Genomic DNA, 24,569 nt, shown 5'->3' on the forward strand with positions numbered 1-24,569 from the left:
TCAGTTGCAGTAATGGAGATAATGTGATTTAAACTACTAATAAAATACTCAGATGAGGCCTCAGCTCAGATGAGGCCTCTGCTCCTTTTCTGCATGTTCCTTATAAACATGAATTCTGTCTCTATAATCATACCAGAAAAATTCAGTATTACCAGAAAAAACATGATGCTTGTTTAAAATAAAAGTCCCGCAATAGGCATAGGAAGGGTTATTATTAATGCAGAAGTACATGTCTATCTTAGTTCAATAAATGCCTGCCAATGGAGGGGATTAAGAGGATGCTATGGAAAAGGCAATTTTGATTTACTTGTGGGTCCATCACTAAATAGACTAATAAAGACTCAAAGATTAACAACTCACCAGATTTGATGGAAGATAATGATCTATAACTTCCTACATAAGAGTGGATGATGTGGATACAACATAAAATAGCAGCAGGAAGTAAGCATTATAATGCAAACTGCATTATATTCTTAGCACATAAACAGGCAGCCAGATTTGAGGTACGTTTACACACTGACAAGATTCTTGGACATATCTGGGAAAGAGATTATTAGACTCACCTAATTGCCTCTGGAAGAATAATAATTTAAGCATTTGGATTAGTGTCATGACAATTGTTATAACATTTGTCATCATTAGTTTATCTTATAAATAGCATAAATCTCATGTATTAGTTTTTCTTGATCTCAGTTCTAAATTGGACTGTGAGATTATCATGCTATTCTCTGTTTTTACTTGTTTGCATTAACCTTTTTAAAAAATATGCTACAAAAACTTATGCATGTCTGTTCTAAAATATTTACTTGAACTGACATGGCTCTTTTTTGTTTTGTTTTAATGACATAAATAAACACATGTTTAATGACATTGTTGGAGGTATTTGGCATTCTTTAAGCTAAATAGAGCAAAAAATAAATCAATTACTAAGAATTTATTCAACAAGTTTTTATAGCAATTGAACTAAACAGCTCTGAGGAATATAAAAGAAAATAAGAGATTTTTTTTTCCTCAAAGGTGTACCTATACTTTTGAGGTGGACTAAATGGAAGGTCATACTTTTGGTGTTTTTAACTGAGCTTTTCAAATAGGTTCCTGAATAATAAATTTGACAAAATTATGATTATTTATTAGAAATAACAGTGAATAGAGTTTGAAATATAATTGATTCTCAAGCTTCTTATTTAATTAATATTTTGACAAAGTTTCCAAAATGTGCATTAGTCTCATTCTTTAATACTTCATTTCAACAGTAATATAGCAATTTCCTTATACTTAAAAGAACAACTCCAACTGTTATTTTGGATTAACTTCTTTAATTCATTACTATTACTTCCTTCATGAAGAATTTATTTTAGAGTTGTCTGTCTTGTTTCTGAAGCTATTCTAGTCATCAATATAAATATATATAAGTAAATATATATACACATACATGGGCATAGATTTCTTGTTAAATATATTTTTTTAATTTTAAGTAGACTCTACACTCACTGTGGGGCTTGAATTCATGACTCTGAGATTGAAGGTTGCATGTTCTCCTTACTGAGCCTGTCAGACACCCCTACCAAGGTTATTTTTAAAAGGCAATGTGGTATAGTGACCAAGAGTTAGTATGGTGATTAAAACAGTTCACCAGCTGAGTGATCTTGGACAAATTATTCACTCTCCCACCTAAATAAAGAAAATAACAGTATCTATCTTGTATGATTATTGTTAGGATTAAATGGGAAAATGCACACAAAGTATTTAAAATAGTGCCTGGCACAAGTAAGTGTTCCACAAATGTAATTCTACTAATATAAGATTGCATACTTGTATAGTCTTGAAACAGAACAAAGCAGAAATACATGACAAATAGACATTAAATTTTGACAAAAAATTATACTTAAGTTGCTAGATCAGGGGTTCACTGCATAAGGACTCAAGTGTAAGAATCAGTGAGAGAGAAGAGGTAAAGTTAAGCAACTTCTCCAAGACTGTGTACAATGCGTGGCTCCATTATAAGTGTGACCCTGAATGTCTCCACAAGGGATATATAAAGACTGGAATCACTGACTTAACCACACTTTTTAGACTTGACGGTTTTTTATAGCTCTGAGTTTCTGAGTTAGTACACAGGAGAAATTTGCTAGAATATTTATGTTTTAAAAAAAAGTTTAGTCATTTATTTTTGAGAGAAAGAGAGAGACACACAGAGAGAGAGAGGCAGAGAGAGAGTGAGAGGAGTGGGGGGCAGAGAGAGAAAGAAACTGAGTCTCAAGCAGACTTTGCGCTGTCAGCACAGAGCCCCATGCAGGGCTTGAAATCACAAACTGTGAGATCATGGCCTTAGCAGGAATCAGGAAATCAAAAGTTGGACACTTAACCAACTGAGCCACCCAGGTGCCCCTGGGATATATCTGAATTTAAGAATTAATACAAATGTGTTGTATCTGCACCATTCATTCACACAGATGAGATTCCTACATCAATATTTTCTACACATCAGAAGACAGAATACCATTTCATGATATTACAGTGTACTCACTCATCAATTATACCTTATGTGATGCTGTATGATATTGATATCAGTTAAAGTATTTCAACTTAATTGTACTTTTCTTGTTTTTTCCTCTAACACCACTTTGGTTCCTTACCTATAACTTAATTGAAAAGAAAACCAAGTAGAAATTAAAAACATGGATATTTATATACCTATTTCAAAATCCTATTTGCTGATTCCAAATGCAAAGTGTTTTATCTGGGAAATATTATAAAACATTCCAATTTCTTTTAATTGTCATCAAACAATTGAGAAGATATAAGTGTGACATCTTCAATATAGCAAATATATGGATTTATCATAATTTTTTTCTGAGGAGTCAAATTGACCTTTACATTGAGAACTTTTTTAAAAAGCAGCTTTAAGTTTACAGCAAAATTGTGTGGAAGGAGCAGAGAATTCTACATACAACATTTTCTGCACCCTCACCATACCTCTCCCACCATTAACATCCCCCATAGAGTCATATGCTTGTTATGATCAATGAACCAACACATTGACACATCATTATTACCCAGAGTTCATAGTTCATATTAAGATTATTTTTTGGTGTTACACATTCTAAGGTTTTGGACAACTATATAATGACATGGATTCACCATTAAAGTATCACACAGAATAGTTTCACTGCCTTATAAATCCCTTGTCTCCATCGATTCTTCCCTTCCTTGCCCAATCCCTGACCGCCACTAATCTTTGTTACTGTCTCCACAGCTCTGGATTTTCCATAGTGTCATATGGTTGGGATCATGCAATATGTGGACTTTCCATATTGGCTTCTTTCACCTAGTAATACGGATGTAATCTTCCTCCATGCCTTTCTATGGTTTGGTAAGTCATTGGGCAAATACTAAAGAGTGATTGCTGGATCACATGGTAAAAATATGTGTAATTTGATAATAAACTGCCCGGATGTCTTGCAAAGTGGCTATACCATTTTGCATTTCTACCAGCAATGATTGAGAGTTCTTGCTGCTGCACATTCTCATCCATATTTGGTGTTGTCAGTGTCTTGGATTTTTGCATTCTGCTAGGTATGTAGTGATATCTCATTGTTATTTAATTATACTTCATTTCAGTTAACTGAATTTAATTTCAATTTTTTAAACAATTTTTAATGTTTATTTATTTTTGAGAGAGATATCAGGGGAGGGACAGAGAGAGGGGAGACACAGAATCTGAAGCAGGCTCCAAGCTCTGAGCCATCAGCACAGAGCCCAACACAGGGCTTGAACTCAAGAATCGTGAGATCATGACCTGAGCTGAAGTTGGATGCACAACTGACTGAACCACCTAGGCACCCCAAATTTAATTTCAATTTTAACTCAATGTAATTGAGTTAAATTCAATTAAGAATGGGTATACAATCAAAACATAATTTCTATAATTTGTTCCCACCCCCATTTTTCAGCTGAAATACATGTAAGAGAAATTGGATAAGACTGTGTTTACAGATTGACTGAAGCCAATATAGTTGACCCTTAAACCGTGTGGAGGTCAGGGGCACCAACCTCACACACAACCAAAAAGCTGCATGTAACTTTTAACTTTCAAAATCTTAACTATTAATAGCCTATTATTAGCCAGAAGCTCTAGAGATGGCACAAACAGTAAGTGAACACCTATTTTATGTTATATGTGTTATATTCTGTACTCACACACTTAAGTAAGTTAGAAAAAGAAAATGTTATTTAATAAATCATAAGAAAGATAGGATACAATTATAGTACTGTAGTGTGTTTATTGAAAAAAAAAATCCATGTATAAGTGGACCCATGCAGTTCAAACTCATGTTCTTGTTCAAGGGTCTCTGGTAATAACAATCACAACAGAGTTTTAGGTTTTTCTATTTGCCTGTACTTGGCATAAACTTTAATATTGAGAATGAAATCTAATATTCTTGGATGACATGGTAAATAAAACATTTTAGCATAAACACTTTAGTGTCTATTCTAGTAGAATTTAGCCAAAAGACACGAATCATTAGAGATAAAATAGTGGAGTAGTTTATTTGCTCAAATATTTATATAGCAATAAAACATCAGATACTCAGAAAGTTTACATGCCCATGTAATATGCATTAAATAATTACAACTGCTCTTCAACATCAGAACTAAAATCATGTATATATATATACTTATGAACTGTTCATGTTTAACCAGCAAAATTAATCTAATAAAAATATTTGGGGAAAATTTTGTCTTTATTGTAATTACACATATATTTATTTTACTATGTTACTCCTCAATTTCACCCCAGTCCTTCCTTTTATAGGGAGAATCTGTTCCTCTTACTTGACTAGAATTTTCTTTTGTGGGTTTGTGGAGGTAGGAAATTTACTTCTTTTTTTCTTCCTCTAGTCTATGAAGTGAACTTAAGGTTTCTTATAGCCTTCCTTGGAATAGAAATAGCCATAAGAAAGTTGTAACATGATAGTGATACAAGTGCTGTAAATCAAAATGCAATTGGTAATAAGACCATACATGACTTAGTTACAAACTGGCTTTCTTTTGCTGATTGATTTTATGCCAGTCTTGAGCTTAAATGCTATGGATCAGGGACTGAAAATTAATTTAAATGATATATTTACAATGTACACAAATTAATAGTTCTTACTGCCCTATTCCTAATACAAAGCATTAAATGTTGCTCTCAAGTTTGGCATTATTGGTGTTATAAGAAATATAATTAAAACTGATCAATGAACAACTATGAAGTAGCTTTGCACATATATTAAGTCAAACTGTTCTTGATTGATTGTTGAAGAATATAATTCTGTATTTAAGTGATTGAATAGAATGGTTTTTTTAGATTCTTATAAGAAAATAAAACCTTGAACTTTTAGTTACTTAATTCATCAAAAATTCTAGCTGTGAGAATTGATTTAATGTCATAACACCTGAGGGGATCCATTTCTATAGGTACACAAAATTTTATTTTAAGATAAAGCTAGAATATGAAAATCCTGAANTACATTATATATTATAAGTCAAAATCTATATCTTTGACTTACTATCACTAACAATGAGGGTGTTATGGATAAAAACTCTATTCATATCTATTGTTGTCAAGAACATCATACATACTTTATGAGCACCTAGCAGAAACATAATGTCTTAGGACTTAATTCTAAAAAATCTGTTTTTCTTCTAAGCAGTCATTTTTAATTTTTTCTTTATACCACTGTAAATAATAATTAAAAAATCAAGTAAGTCATAATTTTCAGGGGCCCTGGGTGGCTTAGTTGGTTAAGCGTCAGACTTCGGCTCAAGTCATTATCTCATGGATCATGGGTTCAAGCCCCGCACTGGGCTCTGTGCTGACAGCTTGGAGCCTGGAGCCTGCTTCAGACTCCGTATCTCCCTTTCATTCTGCCCCTTCCCCACTGACGCTTTGTCTCTCTCTCTTGCTCTTAAAAATAAATAAACACTTAAGAAAAGAAGAAAGTCATCATTTTCTTTATTTTTTATACATTAGGCAATTTTCTTTGCACTATATATGTAATAATACATTAAATTTTCACTAATTTTCTATGTCATAGAAAGCCTATGTCGTTAGTACTATTTGCATCTTCTAAACTACGTAGTTTAATGTTTGATTCATATCATACTTTATTTTTAAAAAACTTACGGCATCTTTAAAACAAACATTATACAACAAGGTGAAATAAAAATAAAAGATAAAATTAGGGTACAAAGCTAACCACATTTCTCAGCTGTTCTTGCAGTAAGGTATAAATACAGGACTGAGGTCTAACCAATAACCGTGAGCATAAATGAGGTACAGTAGTTCGAGACTGGGCCCTAAAACCTTTCTCATCTTTCATGCTCCATTTTCCCCAAACTGTTGGCTATATCTTGATGCCCAGGGCATTCTTGAAAGCCAAGAATTGCAGATGGACAAACTTCTGTCAACACAGGTCCTTGAAGGTTGATGTACAGAGTACAACACACAAAAAAAAAGTGGGGCTGAAATTGCCCCAGAGATAAACCAACTCAAGGCAAAAGCACAATTTATTAAAAGTAATTCTTGATTGTGGCAGGTTAAAGAGTATATAGTCTGGCTATTTCATGATTGAAAGTTAAGTTTCATTTGGGGGCTCCTTAAAAGCATACAGAAGTAGAGATGGATGGTCAAGATTTCAGGCAATCCTTAGGAGTACTATTTCTTTCAATTTACTGTTTTTTGAATGTTGGGAATCAGAATTTTTTTGTCTTTTGCTTCTTGAAAAGTTTCTAAATATAGATATATCATGCTTGTACTTAAAGGCAGAACTATGTGCACATAAAAGTCATTTGGAAGTATTTGGGTTAACATCCTCTTTTGAAAGCTGAAAAATCCAAAGGGAAACACATTCAATTTGGGATGCATATGAAAACCATGGAAGTAAGACTCTGGTTTTTGTTGTTGTTGTTGTTTTGCCAAAAACAAGTATATGTACTTTGGATTATGAGTGGAGGCCCGTGTTCTGAAAATTGCACAGGGTATTTGTTTTTTATTGCTGTGGAACAAATTACCACAAAATTAGCAACACTTATTCATTATCTCTTGGTAGTGTAGGTCAGAAGTCCAGCACAGCACAGTTAGGTTCTCTGCTCAGAATATCACAAAACTGAACTCAAGTATTGAGGGAGGTGAGTTCTAGCCTGGAGACTCCAGGGAAATTTATGCTCTTCTACTCATTCAAGATGTTGGCAGAATTCTTTTCCTTGTAGTTATAAGAAAGAGTGAGGTCCCCATTTCCTTGCTGGCTATCTGCCAGAGGCCATTTTAAGGTCCCACAAATTGTCTGCGTGTCTAAACATGTAATCTCCATATTCAGAGCTGGCTACAGAAAATCTCCCTCTTATTGAATCCACCTCATACTTTGAATCTCTGACTTCTTTTTTTTCTAACCTTTAAACTCAACTTTAAAAGGCTTGTGTGATTAGGTTAGGTTAGCCACCAAGACAATCTACCCATCTTAAAGTTAACTGATTTGGGACCTTAATTTTATCTCTAAAATATTTTTATAGCAACATATAGACTAATGTTGGATTGAATAAACAGGAGAAGTTGTGAATACACAGGGGTTTTGAATTTTGCCTTAGAATTCTGCCTACCACATTAAATAGATATGGTTAGAATAGTTGAAAACTGGAAAATAAAGTTTTTCCTAATGTTGATCTGTGAAGTATGGGGCATATTTGGAATCTCCTTTTAGCAATTGTTGAGGATCACTGGATATGAATTCTCTAGTTCTCTATGCTAATCTGATTCTCAGTCTTTTTATATTTTTAAATTTATCTTCCTTTAATCTAAATCATTTTATCTTTTGTAGAATATATAAACAATATCATGTCTTTTGTGGAGAGAAGTTGAAGAATAAATACATTTCTAAAGAGGATCCTATTTCTATGACTCCATTTTTTTTTCCTGAAATAATACAAAAATGTTGTGATCTTACTGAGTGGAAAATAAATAATATTTTAAAGAAGTTATAAAAGAATAGCTTCACTTGGGGGAAAAATACACAAAGCCTGTTTGGTGAAGGATATAGACTGGAATTCTCTCTCAAAGCTCCCTAAGTGTTAACGTTACTAGAGAAAGGTACTGTACTAGAAAATCATTTTACTTCTATAGCCCTAGAATTCTACTAGAATAATTTTTATTTTATTTTATTTTTTTTACATTTATTTATTTTTTGAGAGACAGAGAGAGAAAGAGCAGGAGCGGGGAAGAGGCAGAGAGAGGGAGATGCAGAATCCAAAGCAGGCTCCGGGCTCTGAGCTGTCAGCACAGAGCCCGATGCAGGGCTTGAACCCACAACTGTGAGATCATGACCTGAGCCGAAGTCAGCCGCTCAACCAACTGAGCCACCCAAGTGCCCCTCTACTAGAATAATTTTTAATTGTTGGATAAAATAGTTATTAAAGGTGCAATAAAGTACACTAAATTAAAATATTGGAAACATCAAATGTAGTAGTTTTACAGTGCCTAGACATTATGTAGATTTTTATAAAATAATAATGAAATAAATATGAGGTCTTTTTAAAAATGTACTGGACATATACCATGTAGCTTTCAAGGGAAGGGCAGAAGAAACACAATCTTTGAGCCCTTGAAATACTCATTTATTCCAGGAAAGCACTGAAATTATATATCAGCTTAGAATGTCTAGTGTCTTTTTCAATTTAAAAATCACAAAACTGCATGCATCAGTAACACTGTTCTGTTGAAATTAGATCCTATGAAATTTTTAAGTTGAAGGAGAGTTTGTGATTGATGGATGTGTAAAGCATCATCTTTCTATAATCCTCAATCTTTCTTCATCTGGGAGTAGAATCATTTTAGCAAGCATTATGCTCTGTTGGTAACTTCAGGAAAACAAACCAACAAACAAAAAACAACAACAACAAAAACCCCACTAAACTTAAGATCCCTGAAAGTTATTCATACATTTTAAAAAATATAAACACTGTACAGAAAAAACTCAGGTTTTACAGCACCTCTATAAACAAAGGGAGTGTATACTGCCCCTAATAATGGCATGTGCACATGTGTGTTTGCGTGTGTGTGTGTGTGTATGTGTGTGTGTGATGAGAGAGAGAGAAACACATGCTAAACACATCAGTTTATGTGTCTGTAAATGAGGTGAATACTGAGAAGACACCTCCTATAGTATTTCTTTTTGGTTAAGCCATTTATCAAACTGATGACCTTCTTGTGTGGGTGATGTATTGATTTTCTTGGGATGGTGGTCTTGCACACTTAGAAAATGTAGGCTTTGATATGCCACATAACACTATTTGGATTTCCTTGGAGAGTTAAGTAGAAAAATAATTATAATGTATACAAAAACATTATTTAAAAAAATCTCTCTCTTTAATTGAAATGTATCAATTTGAGGAACAACCCTTTTTGGGATACATCAAACCTTCATTATTTCTATTTCAAAGTAAATAACCACTGACAGTACAATTTCCTCAAAGTAATGACAGACAATGTTTCACGTCTGTGGAGATATATCTACCCATTTTATAACTGATAATTATATTGCAACTTAAAATAAAGGATCAGCCACAGGTGAGCAAACATTTATTCTAAAGCCTGTTTTAGGACTTTAAAATATGGAATGTGATACATTTTGGATACTAAATGCAAAGAAAAAACTAAAGACAAACATGGTAATCAGGAAAGAAGCCTGACTGTGCAGTCCATAACCAGCTCCTAGGTTCTCAACAAGTTGCTAAAACTCTCTAAAGCCCAGTTTCCCTATAAATTGAGTGAGGCAAATAATACCTCAGGCACATGGTTTTGTGAGAACTCAATACACATAATCAACAAATAATTACTGAGTGCCAGCTGACTCAATGACTATGATAGGTACTAGGGAGACAGAAATGAGCAAAAGTGTCACTATTTGGATTTTTATTTAAGTTTTTATTTTAATTCCAGTTAGTTAATAGACAGTATTATATTAGTTTCAGGTCTACAATATAGTAATTCAACAAAGGCATATATCACCTGGTGCTCAACACAAGTGCCTTCCTTTTTATAAAATGATTTTTCATTTAAATTTTAGTTAGTTAACATACAGTGAAATACTGGTTTCAGAAGTAGAAGTCAGTGATTCATCACTTACTTGCAACACCCAGTGCTCATCACAAGTGCTCTCCTTAATCCCCATCACCTATTTACCCGTTTCCCATCCCTCTCCTTTCAAGTAGCCCTCAGTTTCTTCTCTATACTTAAGAGTCTCTTTCTTGGTTTGTAGATCATATAATATTAACCCCAAAGACTCCACCAAAAAACAATTAGAACTAATAAATGAACAGTAATGTTGCAGTTTACATAATCAATATATAGAAATACCTTGTGTTTCTTTACACTAATACAAACTATCAAAAAAAGAAATTAAGAAAACAATCTCATTTACAATTTAATCAAAAGGAATACTTGAGAATACCTAGGAGTAAATTTAACCAAGGAGGTGAAACATCTGTACGCTGAAAACTAGGGCAATGATAAAAAAAATTTGAAGAAGATACAAATATGCAGAAAGGTATTCCATGTTCCAAGCTATGCCCATTGATTGAAAGAAGTAATAATATTAAAATGTCCATACTACTCAAAGCAATCTACAGATTGAATACAATCCCTATCAAAATTTCACTGGCATCTTTCATAGAAACAGAACAAACAATCCTAAAATTTGTATGAACTACAAAAGATGCCTAATAGCCAAAACAATCTTGAGGATGAAGAACAAAGATGGAGTTATTATGCTCCCTGAGTTCAGACTACATTACAAACCAATAGTATTCAAAATAATATAGTGTTGACATGAATATAACAAACACATAGATGAATGGAACAGAATAGAAATCCAGAAATAAATTCATGCATATATGGTCAATTTATTTATGAAAAAGGAGTCAAGAATATATAATGGGGAAAGGCCAGCCTCTTTAATAAATAAATGGTGCTATGAAATCTGGACAGCCATGTGCCAATGATGAAACTAATATATATGTTTTACTTGACACCCAAAGAAAAGGCAACAGAAGCAAAAACAAATAAAGTAGGACTACATCAAATTGAAAACCTTTTTCACAGCAAAGGATACCATGAATAAAATGAAAGGACAATCTACTGAATGGGTGAAAGTATGTGTGAACCATATGTTTGATAGGGGGATGATATAAAAAATATATAAAGAAGTCATATAACTCAATAGCAAAAAAACCAAACCATACAATTTAAAAAATAGACAAAAGATCAGAATAGACATTTTCTCACAAAAGACAAACAGAAGGCAACGGATACATGAAAAGATGCTCGACATCGCTAATCATCAGGGAAATACAAATCAAAACCATAACGAGATCATTACACAGTTATTAGAATGACTGTTATTAAAAGACAGTAAATAACGATGTTGGTGAAGATGTGGAGAAAAGGGACTCCTCATGAACTCTTGGTGAGAACGTAAGTTGGTGCAGCCCCTATGGAAAACATTATGGATTTTCCTCAAAAACTTAAAAATGGAACTACCTTATGATTCAGTAATTTCCATTTCTGGGTGCATATCTGAAGGAAACAAAAATATTATTAATTCAAAATGATATGTTTACCTTCACATTCATTACTTATAATAAATAAGATATGAAAATATTCTGGGTCTAATGATGGATATATGGGTAAAACAAATGTGATGTATACAATGGCACATCATTTAACCATAAAAAAAGAATGAAATATTATTTCATTCAAATATTATCACTTGCAACAACATGGGTGTATGTATGTATGGTGATGATGTTAATTAGATGTGCTTTGGTAATCATTTCACAATATATCCAAATATCAAATCATTGCGATGGGCACTTGAAACAAATATAATGTATGTCAATTATAACTCAGTAAAAAATCAAAAATTAATAAATATGCAGAAACTATATGAATACTGAGAGCTATAGAAGACAGGAAATTTAAGAAACATGTCATGTTTGTGGTAACACTCTAACAAAAATACAAATCTATGTAAAATTGTGGGGAAAAGAGCGTTTCATTTAGACAGACGTTTTGTTCAGCATGGAACAAGCTTCAAGATTTTAGTTCCTGTTCTAAGTCAAGACTCATGAAAATCATTAAAGTGTGGGTTCCTCATTTCTTTCCAGTCGCAATAGTTTCACTTAAACCCACCTGAATGAGTAGCACCAGATGAAAAGAAGTGACTGCGGATAACAAATGGGAATGCAAGTCATTTTCTCTATCTCTATCATATCTGTATCAAAGTCATGCTTTGATGTCCTTCTAAACACTGGAGGGAAATACATGTATTAATTCAGGAGGAGGCAAAAAAGATGCCCCATTTGCTACCATAAGAAAGTTAACAGTTTAACATAACTCTGACTCTCCTGTGAGAATTAGCTTAGAAAGATATAGTATAATTATTCATCATTATTGATGTACAAACCTGGCCTCATTAATCAAGTTGAGATGGAGCAGATCACTTATTATTATTGTAAATCTGGGGTTTAAAATAACTCGCACTTTAAATATGTTTTACGTTTGGTCAAGTTGGAAAAGCCCATTTGAAATTTAAAAGGCTATACTGGATGTAAATTATTAGCCTTTTTAGAAAGGATTTCAGAGGAGAATATGTTCATTGTATATCAAGAAATGTTCAAGGAGATAGAGAAGAGCTTGTATTTAAGAGACCACAGTGAACACAACGTTCAATGCCCTTGGATACATAATAAAGATAACAGGGATCATCTGAACATTTAAATATCGCGAAGCAAATCCATAATAAATTCTTGTGACTGAGACAGACCACAATATCATGCACTCTACTGAAGCAATGTTGAGTGAATGGGTGAAAGCAATCAAGAAAGACATTTTTAGGATATGACCAGCTGACAAAGGTCCTATAGTAGACCTCCCCGGAAATGTGCCTGNACCTTTTATATATGTTTATATATGTTATATATATATATGTGTGTGTGTATATATATATACACAAATGTGCCTGTTATATATGTATGTATATATATATGCAGCAAATATAGTGAAATAAACTTTCGGATAATCATATGGTATTTTTTGCTTTTCATCATTAGTATCCTCCATGGTGGTAATTTGGATTCTAGAGGGAAGCATTACTTTTTTCAGTCTCTACAGCCAGGTTTGCCATTTGCTTTTTTAATGTCAGTCCAACAAAAGATACCATATCAAATGACTTATTGTTCAAGTAGAGCATAAGATCCATGAACACAATGACTAGTTTATATTGGTTAACACTCTAGCCTTAGCACTCAACTCTGGTACCTGATACAGTAAAAACTCATTTAGTGGTTGTTCAATAAATGAATAAAGAAATCATTTCTTAAAAAATAGTTACTGTTATGGGCGCCTAGGTGGCTCAGTTGGTTAAGTGTCTGACTTTGGCTCAGGTCATGATCTCGTGGTTAGTGAGTTCTAGCCCTTCATCAGGCTCTGTGCTGACAGCTGTGTCAGATTCTGTCTCCCTATCTCTCTGCCGGTCCCCGACTCATACTCTGTCTCTCTCTTTCTGAAAACTAAATAAACATTTAAAAAAATTAAAATACAATTTTCTTAACAGTAACTATTTATTACTTTGTGCCAGGCAGTCTCTAAACATATCATGCAATGAATTATTAATACAATTCTTATAAAGTAAGCACTGTTATTATCTTTATTTTATAAAAAAAAAAAAATAAAGTAATAGTAGCCCCAAAGAGTCAAATACTTTACCTGTGATACTATAGTAAGTGGTGGTACAATAATTCAAATCCAAATATTCTGGTTCTAGATTACGTGCTCCTAACAACTGTACTATACACTCTACCTTATTTCATAGTAGTTCACACATTATTGTTATCTTCCAATAACAATCTTGAAATCTAAGTATTCCACAGGCTTTGGTTCAAGTCCTCTTCTAATCTTATCTTTCTTGTCCAACATCTTTTCTGCTATAAAACATTATACTGACACCCATCAAATTTATATCTGCTACCATGATTTCTACTAGAGTATCTCAAACCCACTGACACACAAAACTTTTGGAAACCTTGTCTCAGTAAAAGGCACCAACCTTTAGGAAAATAACCCCGAATTGATTCAAAATGCCACAACACCTCTCCACCCACCCTACCATCCGATTCATTATAGTCTTTTTAAAAAATGTTTTTCATTGTATTTAAGTCCAAGTTAGTTAACATATAATGTAATAGTGGTTTTAGGAATAGAATTTATTGATTCATCGCTCACATATAACATCCAGTGCTTATCCCAACAAGTACCCTCCTTAATGCCCATCACCCAATTAATCCATCTCCCCACCGATACCCCTCCATTTGTTCTCTGTCTTTAAGAGTCTCTTACTATTTGCCTCCCTGTTTATCTTATTTTTCTTTCTCTTCCTCTATGTTTATTATTTTATTTCTTAAATTCCACATATGAGTGAAATCACATGATATTTATCTTTTCTGACTGACTTATTTCACTTAGCATAATACATTCTAGTTCCATCCACATTGTTGCAAATGGCAAGATTTCATTCTTTTTGATAGTCAAATAATATTCCATTGAATATATATGCCAGTTTCTTTGTCCATTCAATATCAGTCGATATTTGGGCTCTTCTCATACTTTGGCTATTGTTGATAGCACTGCTACAAACATTGGGGTGCATGTGCCCTTTCAAATCAGCATTTTAGTATCTTTTGAATAAATACCTAGTAGTGCAATTGTTGGGTTATAGGGTGGTACTATTAATTTTTTGAGGAACCTCCGTACAAAATACAGTTGGCATTCCCACCAACAGTGCAAAAGTGTTCCCCTTTCTCCACATCCTTGTCAACCTCTGTTGTTTCTTGAGTTGTTAATTTTAACCATTCTGACAGATGTGAGGTTATCTCATTGTGGTTTTGATTTTCATTTACCTGAAGATGAGTGATGTTGAGCATCTTTTCACATGTCTGTTAGCTATCTGGATGTCTTCTTTGGAAAAGTGTCTGTTCAGGTCTTTTGCCCATTTCTTTACTGGATTATTTGGTTTTTGGGTGTAGAATTTGGTAAATTCTTTATAGATTTTGGATACTAACCCTTTATCTGATATGTCATTTGCAACCCATTCTGTCAGTTGCCTTTTAGTATTGTTGTTTCCTTCACTGTGCAGAAGCTTTTTATCTTGATAAGATCAAGATAAAAATTTTATCTTTCATTTTTGCTTTTGTTTCTCTTGCCTCTAGAGACATGTCAAGTAAGAAGTTGTTGTGACTGAGGGCAAAGAGATTGTCTGTTTTCTCCTCTAGGATTTCGATGGCTTCTTGTCTTACATTTCGGTCTTCTATAAGTTTTGAATTTATTTTTGTGTATGGTGTGAGAAAGTGGTCCAGTTTCATTCTTTTGTGTGTCGCTGTCTAGTTTTCCCAATACCATTTGCCTTTTTTCCATTGGATATTCCTTCCTGCTTTGTCAAAGATTGGTTGGCCATACAATTGTGGGTCCATTTCTGGGTTCTCTATTCTGTTCCATTGATTTGAGTGTCTGTTTTTGTGCCAGTACCATACTGTCTTGATTACAGCTTTGTAGTGCATCTTGAAATCTGAAATTGTGATGCCTCCAGATTTGGTTTTCTTTTTCAACATTACTTTGGCTATTCGGGGTCTTTTCTGGTTCCATACAAATTTTAGGATTATTTGTTCTAATTCTGTAAAGAATGTTGGTGGTATTTTGACAGGGATTGTATTGGATGTGTAGATTCCTTTCGGTAATACTGACATTTTAACAATATTTTTCCTCCAATACATGAGTAAGGAATTTTTTTTTCCCATTTTTTTCCCCATTTTTTTGTGTGTCTTCTTCAATTTTTTCATAAGCTTTCTATAGTTTTCAGTAAAGATATTTTACCTATTTGGTTAAGTTTATTCCTAGGCATTTTATGGTTTTTGGTGTAATTGTAAATCAAATTGATTCTTTGATTTCTCTTTCTACTGCTTCATTATTACTGTGTAGAAATGCTACAGATTTTTGTACCTTGATTTTATATAATGTGACTTTGCTGGATTCCTGTATTAACTCTAGCAGTTTTTTGGTGAAGTCTTTCAAGTTTTCCATGTAAATATCATGTCATCTGGAAGAGTGAAAGTTTGACTTCTTCTTTGCTCATTTGAATGCCTTTTATTTTCTTTTTGCTGTCTGATTGCTGAGGCTAGGACTTCCAAATCTATGTTGAACAACATGTGTTGTGTTTCTGCCCTTAGGGGGAAAGCTCTCATGTTTTCCCCATGAAGGATGATATTAGCTGTGAGTCTTTCATATATGGCCTTTATGATCTTGAGATATGTTCCTTCTATCCCTACTTGAGGGTTTTTATCAAGATGCTATACTTTTTTCAAATGCTTTTTCTGCATCTATTTAGAAGATCATGTGGTTCTTATCTTTTCTTTTATTAATGTATCACATTTTGTGTTTCACAATTGTATCACAATTGATTTGTGGATACTGAATCAGCCCTGCAGCCCAGAATTAAATCTCATTTGGTCATGGTGAATAATTCTTTTAATGTATTGTTGGGTTTGGTTTGCTAGTATCTTGTTGAGAATTATTATCTCCATGTTCATCAGGGAAAATGGTCCGTAGTTCTCATTTTTAGTGGGGTCCTTATCTGGTTTTGGAATCAAGGTAATTTTGGCTTTGTAGAATGAGACTGGAACTTTTCCTTTCATTTCTATTTTTTGGAACAGCTTCAAAAAAATAGGTGTTAACTCTGCTTTAAATGTTTGGTAGAATTCCCCTGAAAGCCTGGCCCTGGACTCCTTTGTTAGGAGATTTGTGATTACTGAGTTAATTTATTTAATGGTTTAATTCTCTACCTATTCTTCAGCCTCTCTCATCTTTCTTGTACCCTAATTAATCCACCAACACTTCTTACCTTAGTCTGAAAAGCTTCCTAAAGTGGCTTTGACCATTGTTGCTTGCCCCTTTCAACCCACTATCCATGGTGCAATTACACTGACCTTTAAAAAACAAAGGAAACAAATCACAATCACCAAAACTGGTTTTAACATTTTCTTGTATAAAAACCTTTAATGGCTTCTCCATGTATTTCAAATAAAGTGCAAGAGTCTTAGCCTGCATGACACGGTCCTACCTCTCTCCCTAGCGCCTTTTCCCACCTTTCTCCCTGGTTTTTTATCTCACAGTCCTCTTGGAACATTTTCAGTTCCTTAAATGCATTAAGCTTTCTTTCACTGAAAGACCTTTGCACACGCTCTTCTCTTGGACTGGAATTCTTCTGGTTCTCTTCTCAACCTGACCCTGTCAACACCTACTGATCCCTTTTGTTCCTGATTACATGTCACTATCATGGAAAAAAAAAAAGTTTCCCCAAACTTCAGTTTAGGTTATGGCTCCCTGTTACTCGAATAGAACCAAGCACTTTTCTTCCAAACATAAATCATAATTTAAATTTAACTTTATGTTTATCTCCTCTGCTCGAATATCTGCCATATGAGGGTAGGATCAGGTCTTTTATTTTTAAGTAATTTCTACACTCAGTGTAGGGCTCGAACTCATAACCCTGAGACCAAGAGTTGCATTCTTTACTGACTGAGTCAGCCAGACACCTCAGGTTCAGGTCTTTCTGACTCATAAACATATAACACAGTGCCTGGCTAACAAAAGTGTCCAAGAATATTTACTAGATATGTAATACATTTGTAACTGAGACAAAACTAAGACAGCAGCAAATAAAATCTATACAAATGTTGCTTAATGGTGTCTGAATTAACTTTCAGTAATTTTCAAGTATGAGTTTTCATGTTTTTAGCTTACCTACATAGTTTAACTATATTAAGCATTTGTTTTTCAAACCACAGACGTTTAAAAGGGGAAAAAAATGAGAGAATCCCACAATTTTGAGCTTGCGGACAAAAAAGAGGCAGAAGTGGCACCAGTTGCTCCTCCCTCTTAACTCCTGCTCCTGTTTCCAAAGTAAAAAATGTCCTCATTCTTGCTCCAGCTGGATGTGGGAGGCGAAGACTTTTCAAGACCCCTCTTACACCAACTCTTGGCAGCAACTAGTTTTCTGTGGTTGCTCTCCTTCTTCCAAAAGGAAATGTTTTTAGTAGAGTCAAGTCTCAGAGTGTGAAGGAAAAAGTAAGATGCAATCCACTATAGCCTCACCCAATGGCTCAAACATTTAACAGACAACATATTTAGTAGTTTTTCTGTCCATGCTCCCATCACTGCCTTTTGCAGAAAAGACAGGATCATATTGCAGATGAGCAGGAGGGCTGAGAGATAATGCCACTGCCATATTAAAAAATACAATCTGCCATAGGTCTCAGAAGTTTCTTCCAATTTAATTCTCCTTCTAATTAAAGAATACAAAAGAGATTTAACAAATTTAAAACACTAGGCTTGGGTTATGAAGCCTAGAATTAGAAACTACAAACGTTTCTAATTTTTGGAAAAGTAGGTCTATATCTACTTAAATTTCTTAGGGGTAAGACTCTTGGCTTAGAATAATTTCAGGCCTAAACTGACTTGGTTTCCTTCACTTCATAGTCCTCCAATATGTCTTTGTTTTTTTTATTTATTTTTTTAAATTTTTTTTAATGTTTTATTTATTTCTAGGAGAGAGAGAGAGAGACAGTGTGAGCAGGAGAGGGTCAGAGAGAGAAGGAGTCACAGACTCTGAAACAGGCTCCAGGCTCTGAGCTGGCAGTCAGCACAGAGCCCGACGCGGGGCTCGAACCCACGAATCGCGAGATCATGACCTAGGCAAAAGTCGGACGCTTAACCGACTAAGCCACCCAGGTTCCCCAAGTTTTTTTTTTTTAAGTGTTTATTCTTGAGAGAGAAAAACAGAGACAGAACATGAGTGGGGTAGGGGCAGAAAGGGAGAGGGAGACACAAAATCTGAAGCTGGCCCCAGGCTCTAAGCTATCAGCACAGAGCCTGACTCAGGGCTGGAACTCGAGAACCATGAGATCATGACCTGAGCCGAAGTCGGATGCTTAACCGGCTGAGCCACCCACTAATATGTCTTTTCTAATAGATGTTTTAGCAGTGATGTCCACAAGCCTCAAGTGAGACAAGTGGACATATAAGGCTGCCTCTGCCAAATTGCATAACTGAGCGTTAAAATCTTGTTTGTGGTTTAAAGTTCGTATCCTGTACTTTGGGCACAGAGTAAGGTATAAAGAGAGAAAAATATCAAGTAAGATACAACTACTGCATCTTATAAACATAGACTAAGTTTTTGCCATTTACATATATATGTGTGTAATATGTATATATATATCTTATATTACCACTCTCCTTTAACAGACTCAAACTGACATTCTTTATTAATACTGGAAAATATTATATTGAAAAGATTGTAGCATGATGATTAATGACCTGGGCTTTAGAATCATCCTGGGTTTAAATCCCAAACTTAGTACTGGTCTATGACTTTGAGGATGTTATTAAACCTTCAAAATTCAGTTTCCCTAGTGTAAAATGATAATAATAGTAACTTTCAGAAGATTTTTGTGAAGATTAAGTAAAATATCACATATGGAATATTATGTTTCCTGAAAAAACACAGGGACTCAATGAATTATAATTATTATTATTATAGAGAATGAACTACTATTATTATTGAGATTTCATTATCCACTATCTCAAAGAAATCGAGAATGAAAGTTTTCATTGCTAAAACATGTAATTTTAACTTGAAGAGATTGTTATTTCCAGTTTCCTGCCATTTTTGAGGAATTATCTCATCATTTGCTTTTTAGAAAAGAAGTAAAGGGAGCTCAGAGGAGTTAAGTAGGTTTTCCAAGGTCAATCAATTAATGAATTCAGAAGACATAATTAGAACTCCTGTCTTTTGTTTCTGGGTGTCATACTTAACACTACACCAAGGTGCTCCTCATAATGTAGATTTATTATTATCTTTAGAATGATAGCAAAGGATAGAATAATACACCTTAAAAGTTACATTCTTCTTAAGCACTTTTTTTTCCTCCATAGCCCTAGGAAGAAGGTATGGGATGTATATTTTATTGCTGGATTAATGAGAAGTCAAAGCGTCGGGAAAACCTGAGCATCCATTGAAGGTTACAGAGTCACTAGGTGATCAAATTGGCATCAGAACGCAGTCGCCTTAGTGTTCTCTCCATCGCTACGTGCTGCTCATGATAACATTAGGCTTTTCTCCAGAACTTTGTACTTTTCAAGATTCTAACATCCATTTCCTCAAACAAGTTGTCAAAAAGGTCATAGGTCTTTATGGTGGGAACTTCCTTGCAAATTGAGTCCCAAATAGTTCAGAAACAAATGACAAAAAGTGCCACAGCATCTTTCAATGTAAATACATGTGTCGTGAGCCTTCTCAGGTTCTGTATCACCACAATGTGACAGAGAATTGTTAAGACCACTACTTTGCTGACCAAAAGCCATTAGGAAGACTGCATTAAATTTTCAATGTTTAAGTTACCTCGTTGTGTTAAAATTGTTTGGAGTGAGTTATTTTTTCACAGATTTACACATAATCTTTGATTATTTATACATAACATTGGGTTAAACTATATTTCACACTAGGAAATAATTTTCTTAACGTAAACAAGTAAGACTTTTTAACATTTCTTTATCAGTATAATTATGCTTTGGCCCTGAAACTCTGGAATTTGATGGTAGTACTGAAAGGAGGATTGGATACTTAGAATTAATAGGCAAATAGTTCACTATTAGACACTTTCAGTACATCAGCAGAACTGAAATGAACACTTGATTAATATCCGTCAGTAACAAGATTACTCAAAGCCATAATATATTTGGAAGCAAACAAAACGTGTGTGCTGTTTGTGTGTGTTGGGGTGTGGGGTGGTTTACACACAGATACACACACACACACAGCCCACACAAGCCCAGGTACACAGTCACAATTCTCATAACTTCAAACTTGGGAAATGAATGTTTAGGATTTTTTAAAATAAGGACACAAAAAATAACTGCTTATGTCTTCCAAATAAATTTCAACAAAGAATAAGATGACTGTAATCTCTATTGTTAAATTTTTTATTTTAGAAAGCATTATTTATTTTATTTAGAAAGCATATTAAAATAGGTTGCTGAAATATAGTTCAAATATAGTTTCTAATGGAAACAGAATCATAATTGCCATAGAATAAATTGATCTTTCAGAGACGCCTGGGTGGCTCAGTCAGTTAAGCGTCCGACTTCAGCTCAGGTCGTGATCTCACGGTTTGTGAGTTTGAGCCCCATGTAGGGTTCTCTGTTGACAGCTCAGAGCTTGCAGCCTGCTTTGGATTCTGTGTCTCCCTCTCTCTCTGCACTTATCTCCCTCGCACTCTCACTCTCTCTCTCAAAAAATAAACATTAAAAGAAAAGAATGAATTGATTTTTCAAAACAATGAAACCTAAGAAAATTATGATTTTGAGGTCAAAGGACTGATTTCTTTTTAGTGTTAATTGGCAAATTCTGTAAGCAATATATAATATTCTATACTACAATTTAATTAAAAAAATAAAAATTTAATTCCTGCTTTAAATTTAATCTACTAGAATTTTAAAATCTGGATCTCACCTTATATACAATGGCTTTAAAACACTCAAATAGCTCTCGATAAAAATTACTTTTTAAAAATTTTCCATTGCAATAATACCAGGACCACATGACATCGATTTTATATCTAGTCTACACTTTCAATTCTCATGTCATAGTATTTTTATTTCTCTTGGCCCATAGTTAATATGCCAATGTAAAACTTTTAATACATTTTGCTTGTCTTTTCCTTATTTACACCTTCTAAATTCAGTTACTGTTAGTAACGCCCCCACTAGATCAAAATTTATACTTTCTACGTTTTCTTGAGAAGTTAACCTTTTTAGTAGTTTATTATTTTTACTGCCTTGCAAAACTTCATCTTAATCACAGTATCATTTGATAAAACACTGACTATGAGAAAAGAATCTTTTTTTTTGTACTTAAAGATGTTTCTAAAAGAAAGTCTTAGGAACTCTAATAACCTGATAATCCATGGATTATTTGAGTTCCTAAGATATTTTAGAATCCATGTAGTCAAACCAATGACAGATACTTTTCTATATACTATACCTCATTAAGTCCTTACCACAAACGCAGATGCAGTAATTACTAATCACTGTTATACAAGAGAAAGCTGGGATAATAGTGATCTAACATAGTGAATCAGCACACACAGCAAACATGTTACTCCAAATTCTATGCCATTTCTCTTAAATTTCATTGCCTTCTTACCGACTGAACGTGCACATATCCTTCAACAGGATACCCCAAGGCCAAAAGGGTTAAAGGACTTGATTAAGATGAAGAGTCTGTTGAGAGACAAAGATGAGATTAGACATCAAAATAAGAATCTCAAAGTGCTCTTCCTAACAATATTTGGCACCATGCAGGACATTAGAGAACAAAGACAAATGACACTCAGTCCCTGCTCTTGAGAGTATCTCAGCCTGGTGGGAAATATAACCACATTATTAACAAAATGTGTGAATCATGGATTCTATGGGATAAGAGAAGAGCAGGACTGCTGGTGCTTAGAAAGCGGTAGGAAAGCTTTTACACAAGGGAAGACCATTTGAATTGGGTCCCAAAAGCATGAGCACGAGTTCTGCAGGGAAAAAAGGAAGAGTATGTTTCTGGAAGGGGCATGCCCGGTGCAATCAGACAATGTGATCGCCGCCATAGAGATGACGCTGGAAAAGGATTACAAAATACTTCAGGTGCTGTGGTGCACGCCAGGGATTTTCATGCTTTAGGTACTAGGATAGGAAACCATCGTACCTCTGCTCTTTTTTCCCAGAGAAGTAACACTTTCCAATTCATGGTTTGAAAGGTGCCACTAACAACATTGTGAAAGAGATTTTAAATGACATTGATGTTCATAAAATTAGAAAACTTTTTACAGTAATAACCCCTAAGGAATATATAACAAATAGTAGTTGAATTATTCTCTTAGCTGTTATCCTAATAAAGACTGTGTGCATGTGTATACATATGTGTATAATTTAAAATATTTAGGGGCACCTGGATGGCTCAGGTAGTTAAGTGTCTGACATGGGCTCAAGTGATGAACTCGCAGCTTGACTTGTGAGTTTGACCCCTGGGTCGGGCTCTGTACTGACAGAAAGGAAACTGCTTGGGATTCTCTCTCTCTTCCTCTCTCTCTGCCCCTCCCCCCCCTCAAAATTTGAAAAACTTTTATATCCTATTTCTAAATATATGTTCTTTGTTCATAAATATATTTTTATGTATTTACAATATTCATTTTATTAGTTAAATCTGCATTTTTACATAATAGTAAGATTTTTCTTTGAATATGTGTATAACCTCTTATAATATATATTCTATCTCTAGCATTAAAAATAAAAATACTTAAAGGAATATTGAGTATCACATATAACTATATATATTATTTGTGTATTTCATAAGTTGTAAACTTTATCTTATTTGATATGGGGAATCAGGGAATGTCTTTTTTTAAAGTTTATTTATTTATTTAGAGAGAGAAAGAAAGAGAGAATGAGTGGACAGGGAGCAGAGAGAGAGAGTGAGAGACAGAATCCCTAGCGGGCTCCTCACCACCAGCGTGGAGGCCCACAGAGGGTTCAGACTCATGAACCCATGAGGTCATGACCTGAGCCTAAACCAAGAATCAGAAGCTTAACTGACTGAGCCACCCTGGCGCTCCTGGGCATGTCTTTAAAATCATCTTGCTGTCTCAGTAATGATTGCTCTAACAAGCAGATTATTCCTTTATGCCAAGAGATTGTGACTGACATAGCTGTCTCCTCCACTCTGTTAATAATTAAGTGTAACTGACAGCTCCTTTAGATTGAATTCTAGATTAGATGCCTGACTAATATTTTATGTTAGCATATCTGTTTAAAGATTCGGGAATGGCTGCACTGAGCCAGACTAATGATTCACTCAGGCTAGCATTCAGATTCTGACATCATCGCCGTAGTTTTCTTCTTAACATCAATAGGAGAGTCTCCTTGCCCAAAAAATAAACATTCAAGCTTCCCTTGTACCACCCGTTACTGATTTGCCTAACAACTTCTTGAATATAAGTATAAAGTAGAACTTTCATTGAGAAAGCTTGGAGAACAGGTCATTGCTTTCAAGCATAATGGCAATATGTTGGAAGTAGAATAATTCGTAGTCTATGCCTCCACGTGGTATAACTAAAGCCAAAGAGAGAAAAAGTAGAGAGAAAGATTTCAGTCTGCCATAGGGAAAGTTTTAGAGATGTTGAAATTTGACTGGAAGTATTTAGTGGATGATTACTGAGAAGGAAGTCCAAATTTGGCAGGTGTTCTCAAAAAATAATTAAATGTTAGATGGTTGTACTGGAATGACAGTTATTAGGTGGGGAGAAAGGGTTTAGGTATGGTTCAGAAAATATTTGTGGGGGTTATTCTGATATTCCTAATTTCCTCTTTTCCAAGCTGTTGT

General features: G+C 34.3%; 1 long non-coding RNA gene across 3 annotated transcripts in view; it reads right to left on the bottom strand.

Annotated features, from left to right (window-relative positions):
* LOC144227267 (uncharacterized) overlaps positions 1–22,421 on the bottom strand; it is a 53,249-nt gene extending 30,828 nt beyond the window's left edge. For 2 of the 3 annotated variants that reach the window (XR_013333888.1, XR_013333887.1), the window contains exons 1-2: positions 22,350–22,415; positions 16,989–17,073 (exon numbers count right to left, since the gene is read on the bottom strand). This is a non-coding gene — a long non-coding RNA (uncharacterized LOC144227267). Of the gene's footprint in view, positions 1–16,988; positions 17,074–22,349 lie in introns of all 3 variants that reach the window. The other variant, XR_013333889.1, reaches the window with a different exon arrangement.
* Between the last annotated feature and the right edge of the window lie 2,148 nt (positions 22,422–24,569).

The sequence above is a fragment of the Crocuta crocuta genome, unplaced genomic scaffold (assembly GCF_008692635.1).
Source record: "Crocuta crocuta isolate KB4526 unplaced genomic scaffold, BGI_CrCroc_1.0 scaffold223, whole genome shotgun sequence".
In the NCBI taxonomy this organism is placed as follows: Eukaryota; Metazoa; Chordata; class Mammalia; order Carnivora; family Hyaenidae; genus Crocuta; species Crocuta crocuta.